This window comes from Schistocerca gregaria, chromosome X, assembly GCF_023897955.1.
Source record: "Schistocerca gregaria isolate iqSchGreg1 chromosome X, iqSchGreg1.2, whole genome shotgun sequence".
NCBI lineage: Eukaryota > Metazoa > Arthropoda > Insecta > Orthoptera > Acrididae > Schistocerca > Schistocerca gregaria.
In genome coordinates this window covers 85916308-85928046 of record NC_064931.1, presented here as the reverse complement: position 1 = coordinate 85928046, position 11739 = coordinate 85916308, and the positions used below count along the sequence as shown (strand labels likewise).

The 11739-nt window shown below is 43.1% G+C and overlaps 1 pseudogene; it reads left to right on the top strand.

Moving 5' to 3' along the window:
* The first annotated feature begins 3628 nt into the window (after window positions 1–3628).
* On the top strand, window positions 3629–3746 carry LOC126299956 (5S ribosomal RNA; annotated as a pseudogene).
* The last annotated feature ends 7993 nt before the right edge of the window (window positions 3747–11739 follow it).

Genomic DNA, 11739 nt, shown 5'->3' with positions numbered 1-11739 from the left:
TGGACTCAGATTTTAAGTCCCATAGTGCCCAGAACAACTTGAACCATCTCTTCGACGGCAGGTTGATCTATGACCCGCTCTTGGGGTCCATATGCTACGATACTAAAATTGTTTCCGCGGAAAAATATATTGTTAACAGTTAGAATCATCCCATACTGCATGACAAGTTTTCTTTACTATTATCCCAAGTGCTTCATTGGACTGTCTAGATGATAGTCCAGTGTTTTGAAAGTAGAACTGCTTCCCAATAAACATGCAGAGAAGAATAGCATGTGCTATTTAAGGCGTTGGCCTCCTAGTGAATACTGTTGAATGTCTCGGATGGTTAGCCGTGTGATATCGATAAAACTTCTCAGGCATCTTCAAGCGACAATGTCGAGTCAGTACTCGTCTGAAGGAGGCTACATATACTAATGTAACAAAAGACAGGGATATTTTCTAATATTGTGTCGGGCCTCCTTTATTCAGGTGTAGAAAAAAGTGCTTCAAATGGCTCTGAGCACTATGGGACTTAACTTCTGAGGTCATAAGTCCCCTAGAACTTAGAACTGCTTAAACGTAACTAACCTAAGGACATCACACACATCCATGACCATGGGCGGATGCGAACCTGCGACCGTAGCGGTCGCGCGGTTCCAGACTGTAGCGCCTAGAACCGCTCGGCCACAACGGCCAGCCCCGGCGTAGAGCAACAACTCGACGTGACAAGGACTCAAGAAGTCGTTTGAAGTGCCTTGCAGAAATATTGAGACATGCTCTCTCTGTAGCTGCTGAAAATAGCAAAAGTGTTGCAAATGTAGGATTTCGTGCACGAAATGACCTCTCGATTATGTCCCATAAATGTTCGATTGCACTCACATCGGGTGGAGTAGCTCATCAAATTATTCGCTCTAATTGTCCAGATAGTTCTTCAAACCGATCGGGAACAACTATGTGGTCCGGTGACATGTTTGGGAACATGATTGACTGCAGATGGTCTCCAGGTAGCCAAACATAACCATTTCCAGTCAATGATCTGTTCAGTTTGGGCCATAAGATCCAGTCCATTCCATGTAAACACAGCCGACACCACTGTGGGGCCCGCACCAACTTGCACAGTGCCTTGTAGAAGAAATCTTGCCTCCACGGCTTCAGCTCTTACCAACTGAAATCGGGATTCATCTGACCAGGTCACGGTTTTCCAGTCACCTGGGGTAAAACCAATGTGGTCACGGGCACAGGAGAGGTACTGAGGTGATGTACTCTTAGCAAAGGCACATGCGTCCGTCTTCTGCTGCCATAGCCCATGCAAATTTCATCGCACTGTGCTAATGAATACGTTCGACGTACGTCTCACATTGAATTCTGCGGTTATTTCACACATTGTTGCTTGTCTTTTAGGAGTGACAAATCTGTGCAAACGCCGCTGCTCTCGGTCGTTGAGTGAAAGCCGTCGACCACTGCGTTGTCCGTGGTGACAAGTAATGCCTGAAATTTGGTATTATCAGAACACGTTTGACACTGTGGAAATGAATTCCCTGACATTTCCGAAATGGAATGTTCTATGAGTCTAGCTCTACTACCATTCCGCGTTCAAAACCTGTTAATTCTCGTCGTGCAGGGATAATAACGTCGGAATCCTTTTCACTGGAATCGCCTCTGTACAAATGACAGTTCCGACAATGCGCTGCCCTTTTATACCATGTATACGCGATACTACTGTCATCTGTGTAAGTGCATATCGGTATCCCATGACTTTGTCACCTCAGTGTAGTCCTAAGTTTCTTGCGATACAGGAAACAATTTTCTCTATAACAACGTTGCTGCGAAGAGAGTAAGTGGTTATTCGTTCTTTTCATATACCGTAATTTTTTTAAAGAATGACGCTGAAAGACACAAAATTTAAACGATAAAACCGGAACAAACGTTAACTTGACTTATCAAAATGAAACTTGCACTACGCAGGCTGCCACGAAGTATCTTTCGCATGTCGTTCTGTGTCTGTACAGCTACGTGGTGGATGTGTATCTTTCGTCTAGAGTTTTGATTTGCAAATGACGCTTACTGTGTCTATAACTTCATTGCTTAACTGCGTTTTCGTCCTGAAGAATTAACATATCTAGCAAACATACAGAAGCCAGTCAACAACACTGTTTGACACTGGCTAAAAACGGCTGAAACATCGGAAAAGAAAAGAATAATTTTCCAGGCTCACCTCTAAAAGAAGCAAGAACAACATCAGTAGTTTTTCAAAGAAAATTCCGGACTGACTGTATGAATAACTTTTATTAAATCTGCGACCGGTTTCGCACCGATTATCGGTGCATCCTCAGGCAATATATGCTATGTCTAACATAGTAACCTTGAACATAGCTCTGTAGCCTGACTCAGACCGTGTCCACTGCCGCGCGGCTCCACTCAACTTGCACGGTCATTGCCGCTCGCATCCTTTAAAATTTTTTTAAAAAGATTTTTAAATTTTAACTACCGCTTTCACTAGATGACGGAATATTGGACGTGAATGGTGGGGAGTGGCACAGGGCAATGTTAAACGTTACTATATTATAATTTGCGTATATTGCCTCAGGATGCACCGATAAGTGGTGCGAAACCGGTCGCAGATTTAATAAAAATCATTCATACAGCCAGTCCGGAGTTTTCTTTGAAGAAATGTCGAAGTTTGACTGTGGTTGCCCGCCCTACAGAACAACAACAGTATTATCTCTTTTATGAAATGTTTTCCTTGAATTCTGTTTCCAATAAATGTAGATACTATAACGAACGCTACATTGTTATATAGTTTTCGTAAACTATTTGTGTAATTTCGTTTTCAAAATTTTATTTTAAAACAGCAAAAAAAAATCATGTTCTCTAAACATTCTGCACCTAACCACGAGTGCATCGTACTTCATTACTAAAGCCAGATGTTTCCCAGGTGATAATTTACGTACGAAATTTGACCGTTTTGCAATTACGTGCTGAACAGTTGTTACAGTACCTAGTGGAATGTCTCGATTGTCATGTTGTAGACTTTGAAAAATGTTTCACAAACCCGCTTCATTTCTTCACATAAGAGATGAAATTCTCGTAGTCTCGTTTGTTTCCTTAGTATGAGAAGAATCAAACCAATGGACAGTATTCACCGATCGGAAGTATTCGCACAATTCTTCGGACTATCAGATAATAGCCTAGAAGACGGCTAGGCTTCGAATTGACAGTCTGTGTCAGGTAATTTTATGACCCACAGCAGCGATGATCTGGTTTAGTGCTCAAAGGAACATCGCTATTTCTGGACCAGGGAACATGTACACTGTTATGGGATTATCACATACGAGGACCCACGTAACAGTGCGTTATTGTAGTCTACTCAGGTTTCTCCGTTCACTCACTTTGACGAAAAACTGGTCTATGAAGTAAGCCCTGTCTGCCTGCATTTATATACGCTGCGACCGAAGATCTAATGTCACATTATGTCGCATAGAGGTCGGTCTCCGGAGGCTGGTCATACGGTACCGAGACCGAGCTATACACACTGGAAACAATAGCTTTTCGACATCTCTGTCTTGAACGAATACTTGTTTCTCTTGCGGAAAAGGTCATTAATAAAAATATCGTGGTGAAACAAATATACTGAATTATACAAGGCCAAGCCAACGGAGTTGCCGCAGTGGTATCACCGGTTCCAGTGAGATCACCGAAGTTAAGCGCTGTCGGCCTGGGCTAGTACTTGGATGGGTGACCATCCGGTCTACCGAGCTCTGTTGGCAAGCCGGGTGCACTCAGGCCTTGTGAGGCAAACTGAGGAGCTACTTGGTTGAGAAGTAGCGGCCCCGGTCTCGTAAACTGACATATGGCCGGGAGAGCGGTATGCTGACCACATCCTCTTCAAATCGGCAACCAGTGACGCGTGTAGTCTGAGGATGACACGGCGGCCGGTAGGTAACGTTGGGCCTCCCAAGGCCTGTTCGGAGGGAGAGATACAAAGCCAAATCAGTTTCTTTTTATATTCGCAGATGTTCATCAAATGGTGCCTTTTATAGTTGTCTCACTGCTGGCGGTACCCTCAGTACTACTATTACTACTGTAGAAAAACAGTGAATTATTGCTTGTGTAATTAGCTCCCATATGGCTGGAACGAAGAATTAAAAGACTTACAAATAGCATTCTGACAAAAAGAGCTCTCAAAGCAACAAACTGATTGTCATAATAATCATAATCAGCAACATCAGCAACTCATGAGGAGGCGTTTGAAACAGAGACATAAAAAGAGAAGCCAAGAATCTCTATCCTCTTGAAGTTGGACCAATCTCCGGAAATATCTGCAGACCCTTATGAAAACATGTGATCTATTGTCTTCGGTTCTCCTACGGAAACATGACATCTCTTGTATTCCGTTCTCGTCAACAAATATAAAATAGTTTCTTTGTAACTTTAAAGACGACCTACAACCCCGAAAGATGGTTCAGTACTGGGTTTACTTCGATCGTGGCATATCTTATATGGGGCAGGTCATCGGAATAGTCGAGGTGAGGTGCAAAACATAAAAAATACAGCCGACTAAAAAAACAGGCAAGCAAATCAGTTGTCGCCTCGGATACAATAATGAAATGAAATAAGTAGATACGAGTATCGGGGAGCAAGCGCAATGTTTCTGTGATAGCGTAATTAAGGAGTTTATCGAAAACCCTAATAGCCGGCCGGAGTGGCCGAGCGGTTCTAGGCGCTACAGTCTGGAGCCGCGTGACCGCTACGGTCGCAGGTTCGAATCCTGCCTCGGGCATGGATGTGTGTGATATCCTTAGGTTAGTTAGGTTTAAGTAGTTCTTAGTTCTAGGGGACTGATGACCTCAGAAGTTAAGTCCCATAGTGCTCAGAGACATTTGAACCATTTTGAAAACCCTAATAAACTGGAGCAGAGGTTTCAGCTTAAACAATGCTTTGGGTCTGGAATTAATTTATTAAGATATCACCCGCTATTACGTACACCAGAGCTGGAAAACGCTAAGAAAAAGTGCGTTTCGCGGAATAATGGATGCAGGCACTAATATTCAAATGCGTATCAATGGTCGTAGTGGACGTCGGGAGTTGAAATCGGGTATTAGTAACTTCACGACACTAAAAATACTTCACAGTGGAGTGCAGGCAGCTGAAACATTTGTAAAAACACAGGTTGCAGCACGTGAAGAACATCTCTGGGTCGCCCGTCGATATGTTTTGCAACAACAGAAAGAGCAACTCAGCTCAACACCCGAAAGCACGCCATTAAGTTCCGACATCCTCGGGAAAGAGAATCCCATGTCACACTGGTGCCTATTAGTGCCGCACTGTGAAATGACTTTTCTGAGAACCTTCGGAGCGTTAAAAGAGGGCCTTTCAAGCGAAACCGTCCGTACGTAACATCTGCAGCTTTAACAGTAGTGATCGCTCGCGGTGTGTCACGACCGCTTCTGAACGCCTGGTCGTAGTTCACCGAGCACCCGGCAATGCATCAAACATTGAAAGTAATTGCGAGATGCAAACAAATAGTCGACTGCGCCGCCGCTACCTGTCAATTGAGAATCCGGAAGTGGTCATTTCTGCGGCCGACTCCCACTCACAATCGATGTAATTACACGGATGCGACGCGGCTGCAGGGCGGCGTGCGTGCGGTTGACAAAAGTCGGGGGCGGACGCGAGGCGTAATAACCGTCATTAGGGCGACAGATGTATCCCCGCGTGACACACCGCGCGCCTAATTGAAAACCTCCTGGCCTGCGGCGCGTGCTCGCTCCGGGCACTGCTTCCTCCTTCTGCCTTTCACACCCAAGTCATCATGCGGTTTACCATCTCCATTATCGGATTATTGTTGTATTAGATTTGGCAAAGTAGTAAAGGGATAAGCGTGTCTGTTAATTTCTTCGTTTCCAGGACTCGGATAGTGTGGTGTGCGTACTGTAAGACCTTCAGTACACACACCATCAGATTATTTGACTTGTCGCTCTAACGAAGTAGGCGAGTATCAGCAATATGTCTCGTGGTCTTATCGTGGCGTGTTTAGCTTCTGCCATTAGGTCAGACGATAGAAATGCCACTGGCACGCTTAGAGTAGCAGATTACGGTGACCAACTTTAAACAGAACTTGATTAATTTTCACACACATTTATTAAAATAATAACAAGCATAAAAATTACTTAACTTGGTTCTGGATGCTATTTAAAATTAACAATCTGATGTTCCTTTGGTATTGGTATGTAAATCTTATTCTCACACATCTCTCTGATACTTCACAAAAGTCTCTATACATTTATCTTCATGGCTATGTACAGGAATATGGTAATCGTACTAGGCGCAGACTGAAACTTGACTATAGAATGGTACAGACTAATGTAGACTGATGCAGACAAATGCAGACTGACTAATCGGAGATCTGTACACATGTTATAATACCTCGCGCATTCATGTATCACTGCGCGATTGTGATCCGCGAGGAGAAAAGGTTCTACGGTAGCAGCAATCTCATTGGCTGCGTTACATTAATACGCGGATCGGCGGAAGTAGAATTTAGTCCGTCTCTATGGCAGCGCCATCTCGTTGTGCGGAGACGGACGAGCGCTGCGCCTGCGCTGTTGTGCTTAGCGGGGTGCGCTCTAGTGGGAAAGTTGTGTAAGCACTGACTACACAACAAATAGGTTCGGCGCGACTTAGGTTAGTTAGATAGTTAATTTTATTCTTTTAATGCAGTGTATGAATGGCATCCGTAAGAGAATAACAAAAAATGGACTGACCCTTTATAAATTTACATGAAGATTACATGAAAACGTGCTATCCTACTACTTGTAACAACTGAATTTCCTTCTTTGTAGTGGTTTTAATTAACATGAAGTTTTCTGTTCTTATTTCCCAATAGTCAAGACCTGGCCCAGGAAAATTGTAACTAACGACCAGAGAATACACAAAACCTTTCAGTTATGCTTTTGGAATATATATAATCTTCCTTACAAACGAAACAGTTCTAACAAATATAATATAAAGAAGTATTTATATCAATATGTAGAATATTTAGGTGAAGGAAGAAATCCTGGACACTTACTATCGGACACAACAAAGAACACGAGAGTATGCCACAAATTTGGAGCTACAAGTATTAACGAACAGGCTGAATAGCAGTGAGAGAAAGGCGTGACCATGACACAAGAATGAAAATTAAAAGAACGCCCAAAGTAAAAATTAATTATTGCTTAATAGGGAAATGGTTATTATGCAGACAAAGAAAAACATGAAGCGACCAGAATAGTAATTAACAATGTACTACAACTACAGCGAACAGCCAAAGCATTACGACCACTGCCCACCGCGACGTTGGCTGCCACTTGGTACCGTTGTGGGCACGTGACGCGGTAACAAAGGTATGTAAACGGAGAAGACATGGTTTGGGTATCAACCTAGTGGAGATATGAGCTGCAAATGGTTAAATTCATTGAGATAAGCGACTTTGACAAAAGGAAGATTATTATTACGCAGAGACTGTGAACGAGTATCTCAAAACCGACGAAGCTGGTCGAATGTTCACCTGAGCTGTCGTCGGCATCTACGAAAGGAGGAAGAAGGACTGTGGAATTATCACTAGGCACGAAATGGTTGGATCTCCTAGGCTGTAAAGTACGATATTTGCTGATCTGTAGCATCTCTGCCACGCAATTCTGGTGCACGCACAAGTATTTCGGAGCATACCGTACATCGTAAGCTTTTGAACATGGAGCTCTGCAGCAGACCACCCCTACGTATTCAAATGTTGATCCAACGACATAGCCAGGTACGATTGCAATGGGCACGGGACCATAGGGGTTCGACCGTCGGTCAATGTAAACGTGTAGGCACTTCTGGTGAATCGCATTTGTGCAACACTAGATCGATAGTCGTCTCCATAACCACAGTCATTGAGGTGAAAGGCGACTCTAAACGTGCTATGGGAGACATTCTCTTGCGTTTGGTTGGAACTTGTGGTAGTAATCGAAGACACACTGACAGCTACGAACCACCTGCTTCACTTCATGCGTGATGGTCCCCCGATGGCGATGTCATCTTTCAGCAGCATAACTGCCCTTTTCTCGGAGCCAGAACCCTGCTTCAGTGGCTTGAGGATCGTTATATTGAACCCACGTTGATGTTTCGGCGACTAAATTTGTCTGATGTAAATCGTATGGGAACCATCTGGGTCGCTATCGGGCGCCATCATCGCGTACGCAAATCAGTGGCTCCTAATTTACGTAAATTATATGGCCTGTGTGTAGCCATCTATCACCTTACACCTCGACAAACCCACCCGATTAGGATTCTGTCAACAAATGATAACAAAAATAAACTATGAAGATGGATTTCTAAACAAGTTGTGGATGTCAGACGAGGCAAATTTTCATCTCACAGATTATGTGAATAAACAGGACTACTGTTACTGGGCAAACAAAAATCCTAATGACGTTCATGATCACCGTTTACACGCTAGTAAAGTGACAGTATGGTTTGGTGTTTCATCACATGGGATCATCGGACCGTGTTTTTTCGCCAGTGAACAGAGAAACATAACTATCAACGCCGATCGTTACGTGGAGATGTTACGAACTTTCGTTACACCTACATTGAACAACTTTGCAAACGTTCAAGAAACTTGGTTTCAACAGGACGGGGCGACATCACACACTGCACAGCAATCAGTGGCATGTGTGCGAGAATTGTTTGGCAACCGTGTGATCTCACGATTCGGTAACATTCCCTGGCCCCCGTTTGTCCGTTTGTGACTTTTTCTTGTGGAACTACCTCAAGAGCAAAGTCTACACGACTCGACCGAGAACCTTGGATGAGTTAAAACAGAGAATTCGGGATGTAATTCACAGTATCTCAGCAGAGATGTTGCTGCGGTCAATGAGCAATCTCAACAGCAGATTTCACAAATGTTTTCATAAGGAGGACGCCATCTAAAGGACGTAATTTAAAAAAAAATGATAAATGCCATCAGTGCTTCGTAAATGGCAAAGTTGTAAAGTTTCAATTACTATGAACGCAATTTGTTTCCTTCATCACTGCTAGTTTTATTGGATTGTGGAAATGTTCATGTTCTTCTGTGTCAACCTGTACTAGTTCACTTTATTGCAATATAGAGTTCGAGGTTTACTTAACTTTGTACAATCGGTTTTCACAGGAATGTTCTGAGTATTTACAGTTCTCTCTGAATCTGAAATATCACTTGGTATAGACAAATTTAAAAGGCTCCTCACTTGAAGACTAACATCACATAAAGTGATTCCTAAGACATCTGATACACTGCTGGCCTATCTAAGACGACGCTATCGTCTTGATCATTAACTGCGAACTTCTGCTGAGAGTTCCTCTGTTCATCCATAAATATACCATTGGTTGTGGTGACGTAGTGAAGGTGGAGCAGGAAATACTAACCCGTTGTCGGTCATATGTCGGTGAGGCATGCAGCGACTATACTTTTCTGTGGTTTCGTTGGTAGGTGCCAACCTTGCTTTGGCACCCCGCTCAGGAATGAAACAAATTTTTGAGCATTTGAATTTATGCTTTTAGGTAGTGTTGCTAATGTCACCTCTCTATTTTACAAGTCCGCAACATATTTTAGAAACATGGTATCGCGATATGAATATGACTGCTAACACCTGGTATCGTGAGATGCTTTGAACTGAATAACGTTCTCCTTGCCAGGCAGAAGGGTTTCAACTGAATAACCTTACAGCCGTATGCGTAACTACAGAAACAATATATCATCATTAACAATGCTGACAGCGTGTAAACAGTTACGTCTTATCTGTGTTGTTGATGAGAGTAAGGAGATGGCATCGAGCCTACAACAACAGCAAGGAAGGGGCTGAACTCAGCACCCTCACCTGACGGACAGATCACTGTATATATATCCACACTCTAATAGGTTATGCGGAGAAGTTTGAAATTTACAGGGGCAGGGTGAAAGCAAACGACGCTGTTTTTAGGTCAAAAGCGCACGTTCCTCTCGAAGAAGCTCCCTCTTTCGTCATTGCACAACATCTAACGCTTTTCCACTGAGTACAGTCCATCCCTGTAATGCGAATGTGGCATATCTAGGAAATACTCAGCTGTCAGAAACTCCTCAGTCACAAATTTCTCTATGTGTGGAAATGAGTGGAAGTAAAACAGTGTCCACATGGTTCCGATAGTTCTTGACTATATTCTCTCAGTTTTTCAGTTGCCAAATGTCCTTCGTGGGCAAGGGGATTGTTATGCTAGCAAAAAATGATGTCTTCTTTTTTAATCCAGCTCTCTTCTCATGTATTGTTTGACGCAGTGGGGTCTGAAGACTTGTATATTATTCTTAGGCATCGCTATATGCTTTGTACCGTAATAAATAAAAAGAACCGCTTTACGCAAAAAAATACAAACCATACTTTTTCCGCTAGATAAAACTCCTTTCCTTTTTTTGCTATAAAACAAATTGACGTACAAAATGAGTAGATTTCGTTCTCAAACGGTTCAAATAATGCTGAGAAATTGGTTTTGGTATTTGTTTCTGGTTAACTTTCAACTACACACTAATTGTACACCAAGATTTCTCATCATTAAATCTCTCTGTAAAACTTATAGTGCTCTCTGTTCGGATACACGTATGGCGTTAACTATTACGTTTCAGTCAGATTTAATCGTTAATCACTGAGTTTTCAACACAACATTCTACGTTTTCTCGATATCTTTATTTGCGAATGTCGTTTTCGGACGTCCTTTACTCTGGTTATATCCAAGAGAAGTACGGTGACACTAAGATTTAACTTCTCGTTTCATAGCTGTTGAAAGTGAAAACAGAGACCCTTCATAAATCTACACCAACTTTAGATGAATTTCTGTTGGCAAAATATCGCCCAAAAGGAATTTTACGATTGCATCGTATTCCAGTTTTACGTTTCAAACGAAACTATTTATAAATGCACATGTAAATATATATATATATAGTTATAACGGAGCTTATGTTTACTGTTTCTCGTTACTGCACAAAGTGCACCAATATATCAAAAACTAAATTTTACTGAAAGTAGCGCATCTCTGTTCGAGGTCAATACATTTACCTTGCCATAGTTACCCAGGACGTTGCCGCAAATGTTGGAATCAGAATTTGTAATCCATCACCTCTCCTTCTCTCACCCACGAAGTACTAACGATGAAAGTTTCTTCCATCACATCGATTCGTACCAGCTACTTCAAACTCAGGAGCGACCTCAAAAGTGTGACCACTGTTGCAGTGGAGGGTTAAAGTCTTTCATCGAGGATTCAAAAGTTTAAAAACTGTATTTGGCCTGACTTCGTTCCCGTGTTCATAGCTGTGAGGGCCTCCTAAATTTCAGAGAACGCTGTATTCAGGCTATACGGTATGGTCTTTATAGCAAGAGAAGAGCATCGCTATTTATTTGGAGACAAGAGGTGTTGGAGTGTCACGTCTTCCTGTAGTACGCGCTGACGCACTCTCGGCCGCCGTCACTAAGGTATATTAGCGCAGGCGGGCACAAAGCGAGTTCAGAATAGCGGTCGCCTTAAACAAATTAGCGGAGATGGCGTGGGAGGGACAGGGTGCGGGGGCGGCAACAGGAGCAGCGCCACAATGCCGCCCCCACTCTGATTAATTGAGCGGCCGGCGCAGCGTGCGGCATTCGCCCCCGCCGCCCGCCATTGTGTGAACCTCGTTATTTGACTCTCCGGATCACTGCGGCCGCTGCCGCCGCCGTCATTTGTGACGGACGGGGT